This window comes from Myotis brandtii, unplaced genomic scaffold (assembly GCF_000412655.1).
Source record: "Myotis brandtii unplaced genomic scaffold, ASM41265v1 scaffold97, whole genome shotgun sequence".
Classification (NCBI taxonomy): Eukaryota; Metazoa; Chordata; class Mammalia; order Chiroptera; family Vespertilionidae; genus Myotis; species Myotis brandtii.
In genome coordinates this window covers 958325-964613 of record NW_005372020.1, presented here as the reverse complement: position 1 = coordinate 964613, position 6289 = coordinate 958325, and positions in this window count along the sequence as shown.

Sequence of the window (6289 nt, the reverse complement as noted above, 5' to 3'; positions counted from 1 at the left end):
GGGTGGGGCATCCTTAGGTAGCAGTCGGGCAAGGCCTTTCTGGGGGTGGCGTTGGGCGGACAGCAGAGGAGCTCTGGCTGGTGGAGCCCCCAAACCGCAGCGGGTGGACCTTCGGTGTTTGTGGAGAGGCGGGCGCTGAGGAGTGAGCCGTGAGGGGCAGGTGCTGAGGTTCTAGGCCTTTTTTTTTTTTTTTTGCTACATTGATATTAAACACTCATGTGGAGGAACTCAAGGAATGTCTAGACGACCAAAAGTCCCCAATGACAACAAAAGCGGCCAGCCTTGTCTGCCCGCCCTGTTGGCGCTGGCCCCACATGCAGCCCTTTGCTCAGGAAGTCGTGGGGAGTTATGGTCTCGAAGCTCGGACACGGGTGGCATGTCCCCACGTGGTGTCTCCATGGCACAGGTGGGAAACGAGCCACCAGAGCAGTCAGAAGTGCTGGCGGAGCTTGGGTTTCTCACGTGTGAGCTTTCTGTTGGGCTGGAAGGGGGCGACTTAGAGGAGCACACGGTGGGCGGGCCGGGGAGCCAGGGGCCCCGGGGCTAACTGGTCACCGTCTGGATTTGACTACAGATGTCACAAGTCTTGGGGGTCACACCCCACACGCTCCCCCTTCACCCAGAACGGCCGGCGCAGCCCCCACAGCCCCTTCCAGGCCGGTCCCCGACCGAAATGTACTGTAGCGTCTCTCTCATGTCCGGTAGCGCGAGGCTTAGGGGAGTAGCCTTCTAGTTGGTAGAGTTAGTGTTAGGACAGTTGGTTTGATTTCTAGCTTGATCACTGTTAGGGAGGTGAGCTTGGGCAGATCACTTGGCCTTCGAGTCTAGTTTCCTCCCCCGGGAGGACGCTGGGCTCGGGACTCCGTTCCCAGCTCGCCTAGAGTTCTATATTTCTACATAGTTGAATTATTTTATCATGCTGTTGCTGGGAAACGACTAACACTTTTGAAGCTACTAATCTTATGTCGAGCTTTAAAGTCCATAATTGTCTTCAGAAAATATTATTTGACCTACAGTATGTCCAGATCAGTTTAATAAAATTACTTTATAACAGGGCTCTGTGCCTGGCCTGTGGTGTGTGAACTTCGTGGTCAGCGTGTGTGTGTGTGTGTGTGTGTGTGTGTGGACTCCGTGGTCAGCGTGTGTGTGTGAACTCCATGGTCAGTGGGGGGGGGGCACTTGTGCACCAGGGCGACCATGTAATGTACAGTTCGAGATGGACACCTGGGGGGAGGGGTGGGGTGCTGGCCATACCTGAGTGAGGACCGCAGGCCTACACGGGACCAAACCAGGGTCACAGCCCAGATGACTGAACTGCAGGAGGAGCAATTCCAAGAGGAGTCAGGTCCGCGGCTGGAGGCAGCGCCCCCTCCTGGCAGCCCACCTTGGTGGTAGCTGTCCGTTTCCACGCTGGGATCACCCAGGGTTCCCACACATCCTCTCTTTGAAGAAAAACCGACACACACGACTCTGCCACGCCGACAATAGTTCACGTTCCCTGTGGGCCCATCACGGTCATCGGTGGGGCCCCACGTGCCGTAGGCCAGGCCTGCCCCAGTCCCTGCTGGCCACCCCCGCTGGCCCGAGGGCAGGTCCGCGCCCCACGGCCACAGCCTCGGGGGAGGCAGCCCACACTGGCCCTTGGGCTGTGGGTAGTGGGGAAGAGAGGCCACACGTGGGCTCAATTGTCACCGTGGAGCCCTCCTGGTGCCCACAAGGACTGAGGGTGAGAGGTCAAGGTCGACGTCCAGTGAGTCTTTAGTCTCAGATAAAGCTGTTCCTGTTGCTTGGTGCTGTGTTCTCCCGTGTGTGGGTCGTGTCCCATGTCACTCTCCTGGAGTACAGTGTGCAGGTCCTGCCTCTATAGATGTCGGAGTCAGCCTGCCCTGCCCTGTGCGGCGGGTGACCTTCCAGTGCAGCGGGCTGTGGGCTGTGGTCGGGGCGGAGCTCAGGGTGTCACCTGCAGACATGGAAACGCTCAGTGGGCCTATCTCCTCAACGGGGTGGGTTTGTGCTCACTTTTTCCTCTTGGACCCAAGAATTGTTTGGGGGAGTTGACCTAATTCTTTTCAATTTTATCTTCTCTCTTTTCCATCAATCACTGTACAGATAAGCTTTTAAGAACAGACACCCACAGACAGGAAGTCAGGTGTCTTTCCCTTCCAGTTCCCTCACATGACATTTCACAATGGAATTTTAAAACTCTTAATTAGAAAAGTCACTTCTGTCTCTCCCACCTGAGTTTATAGACTAAAGTTTATACCTACTGCACTGGCTTAGGTGATACTTAAGGAGAAATTTGAGTGTGTTTTTTTTTTTGCTCCTGTGGACAAATCAATTAAAAAAACAAAACAAAAAACATGAGCCCGGCCGGCGTGGCTCAGTGGTTGAGCATCGACCTATGAACCAGGAGGTTGAGGTTCAATTCCCGGTCAGGACACATGCCCAGGTTGCAGGCTCGATCCCCAGTGGGGGGCATGCAGGAGGCAGCCAGTCAATAATTCTCTCATCATGGATGTTTCTCTCTCTCCCTCTCCCTTCCTCTCTGAAATCAATAAAAAAATATTTTAAAAAAATACAGAAAGTATGATCATACTACACAGGTTTAGCCTAGTAGAAGAGAGAGCCTCTAAACAAGTGCTTATGGCACAGTGCCCTAGAACACCTATAGAAGGGTGACCCCGGTGCTGCGTTAGCGCAGAGGTCAGCGTGAATAACCTGTCTCGGGCCATGGAGCCAGGTGGGGCTTCCACCAGGAGGGCTTTAAGGGCTGCATAGGAGTTCGCCTAACAGTATAGTGAGAAAGCAGAGGAGAGGATACACACCGTAGGTCTCAAAATTAGTCCTGCTTCAGAACCGCCAGAGGGCTTGCGGGAACAGGGGTCCCTGAGCCCCACCCCGAGTTTCTGATTTAGTGGGTGCGGGGGTGGGACCTGAGAATTTTTGTCTCTATCAAGTTCCCAGGGGATGCTGTTGCTGCTGCTGCTGCTACTGTCGCCCGAAGGACCACCCCTGGAGAACGGCTGATGCGCACGCAGACCTGGCCTGCAGTCGCAGCGCGCGTTTGGGGAACTGTAAGTAACTCGGCGTCGCTGGAATTTGATGTGTCTGAGCGATTCGTTGAGAGAGTTGGGGAGGGGCCTGCGTGTCCAGGAGGGGTGGGCAAGGGAAATGGGGAGGCTCGGCGGCGGGCACCAGGATACAGGACGTAGGACATGGTCGCATGTCCAGCCCTAATGATGCGAGATGATACGTGAGTGACCTTCGGCCCTAATGATGAGATACAGTAGCACATGGCATAACTTCCAACCCCGTATGTTACGAGGCGAGATGATGGTCAGCGGGCTTCGTGCCCCCTTCACAGCTGAGGTCACTGCGCGCTGTCGTGCGGCTCACTGGCTGGAGGGGTGGAGGCAGAGGACGCCGGGCGTGGCGCCTGGAGGACACGGAGGGGGACGCCTATAGTTTCTACTTTGGAGGCAGATGCCAGGCGATGCCGTGACCACGGCGGGAAGTGCAGGGGTCGGGGGAGCAAGTTTGCACCATGTGTGCCGTTCGTTGTCACTGTGCGTCCCGATGGCTCCCTCTGGCTGCTGCTCAGTGGCCTGTGTACGGACCACCCACCGTCCCCACCCACTCGCCTGCGGTGGGCACGGGGCTGTGTGAACGTCCACGGACGTGTGTGTGGGGGAGGAGGGCTCTCCCCGACGTCTCTCACTGCGGGTGCTTTTGTGCCTCTAAAGTCTCTTACTCAGCATGGCCGGTGTTGCTCAGTGGTTGAGCGTCGACCTAGGAACCAGGAGGTCAGGTTCGATTCTCGGTCAGGCCCCAGGCCCGGGTTGCGGGCTCCATCCCCAGTGGGGGGCGTGCAGGAGGCAGCCGGTCAGTGCTTCTTTGTCATTGATGTTTCTCTCTCTCCCCCTTCCTCTGAAATGAATGAAAACATGTTTAAAAACAAAGTCTCTTACTCAGAGGTGGAAGGGGTGTCCCCACAGCTCCTGTCATCTGGGTGTCACCCTAATGGCTCCCGAGCCTCTGGCGTCGCCCTGAGGTGTGGGATTCCTTGTGCCCCTTCCTGCCTTTGGGGGGCGGGGTGGCAGGGGGCAGGAGCCTGCAGGCAGGACACTGAACTCCATCACTGAACCCGCCTCTCCCTTTCACGCTTGTTAACGTGGCGCACTGTCTGTCTGCAGCCACCAGAGGGCGCCAGCCGACTGAGTGATGGAAAGCGCCCCGCAGGTAAGGAAAGGCGCCCGTTCTCCCAGAAAGTCGCCTGTGAAGTTGCCTCCCCGGGCTCCCGTGCCATCCAAGTCTCGGGGCGCTTGTTCAATTGTCGCAGAAGTGTTACTGACTCCCCCCAAGCCCCTCGGGCTCGGGGCGCCGTGGGTGGGGCTCAGGCCCCAGCAGGGAGCGCGGTGTCTGGCGGGTGTGTGAGGGGGCCATGGACAGCCGGGGCGGGACCTCGAGCCCAGAGGAGGGGCCGGGCGGGCGTGGAGCCCAGGCTCTGAGTAGCCGGGAAGAGCGCAGAAGTGAGTGAAAAGGGCTTTTCCGAGAAACCAAGGCCGGCTCCGCGGGGAGGAGAAGGGAGAGCCCCCACCTCCCACGCTGACCCAGAAACACCCCATGTTCTCCCCCTCGCCCTCTGCCCACGTCCTGAGTGAGGCTCCAGGACACATTCCCGCCCCAGGGCCAGGCTGTCCACAGCACTGCCGCCCACGGCCACCAGGGGCAGCGCGCAGCGCCTGTGACAAGAGTCCTGTCCAGCACCAGGACGCTGTCCTCTCCTTTGAGTGCCTGCCTGCTTGCTTAGGGTCAGGAGCTTCCAGTGCGACCGGCCTATGTGACGGTCATTCCCAGGAGCCGGGGAAAGAGTGGAGAACCGTGGGAGCTGTGAGAGCTGGACACAGCCTGTGCCCTGACCCGGGCCGGGGATCGAGCCTGCACCTGAGGCATGTGCCCTTGGCCGGAATCGAACCTGGGACCCTTCAGGCTGTGGGTCGATCCTCTGTTCACTGAGCCAGGTTGGCAAGGGCTTGTCAGCGGCCTTTTTTTTAATAGTAGTGTAATTTTATTTTTTGCATGTGGCTTTCCAGTTTTCCCAGAACCATTAATTGAAGGGCTGGGTTTGTTTTTTCATTGACTTCAGAGAGGAAGGGAGAAGGAGAGAGAGAAACATCAATGATGAGAGAGAACTGTGGACCGGCTGCCTCCTGCACGCCCCCCACTGGGGATGGAGCCCACAACCCGGGCCTGTGCCCTTGGCTGGGAATCCAACTGTGAGCTCCTGGTTCATGGTCGACGCTCAGCTGCTGAGGCCCGCCGGCCGGCTCGCCGTGACCTTAGGGCTCGCTCCTGCCCGACGCAAGGGACAGGCGGGCCCAATTGGAGCATGAAGACGAGACGCAGCACCTCCGTTTTAAACACATTCGGCCTCACTCAGCCGAGCAGCTCAGGTCAGGGGTCACAGCTGGAAGGTCAGGGGTCACAGCTGGGAGGGCAGGGGTCACAACTGGGAGCGTGTTAAAGGCATTTATGCGCCGGTTTATCCTAAGTGCTTAATTTATGCCGTGCGCACCTTGCGGATGCGATCTGAGAGTTAAGGCGGGGTCACTGCTGTCTTTTTCTGTTCCACGTTGTCAGGGAAACCTATGTCTCTTTGGCCTAAATGTTGAGAGAGAGAGAGAGAGAGAGAGAAACGGAGCTTTGGAATAACTTTCCCGCTGCTGGCGACAAGGAGCCCCTCTTGGCAGAAACGCTTCGCCTTTTAAAAAGCACACTTTTTACCTCGCAGTAACCACAATGCCGCAGAAGGCTGCAAAACTGGTGTCCGCCTGGTATAGGTGACGTGCGTCCGTGAGGACAGCACAGCATCAAACCAGCAAGTGGTCGCGGCGACACTGGGTGCGACCAAGTCTGTGTCCTTAACCCACTTTCCAGGGCAGCCGATGCCACCTCCGGGGTCTCAGCCACGCTAAGAGCTCAGAAACCTGTGTCCTCCCCGCAGGGGCGCCCCCCTCCCCGTCTGCCCCCTCTGCGCACCCCACGGGCCTCCCACCAGGCGGGCCTGGGGCTGGGGAGCTGGACACGAGCTGGGGATCTGCTGGCCCCGCTGGGAACTCGCTCAGACACCCGTCTCGCCGCTCTCCATCGATTTCCACTTGAGACGGAAGGAGGTGGAACTGGGGCGAGCCGCCTGGCACAGCTCTGATTACAGATTAGAGGAGAGAGCTGTGCGTGCATCCCTCAGGCGGCAGCCTCGCGTGAGGTGACGTGGGTGACTGGGCAGGCG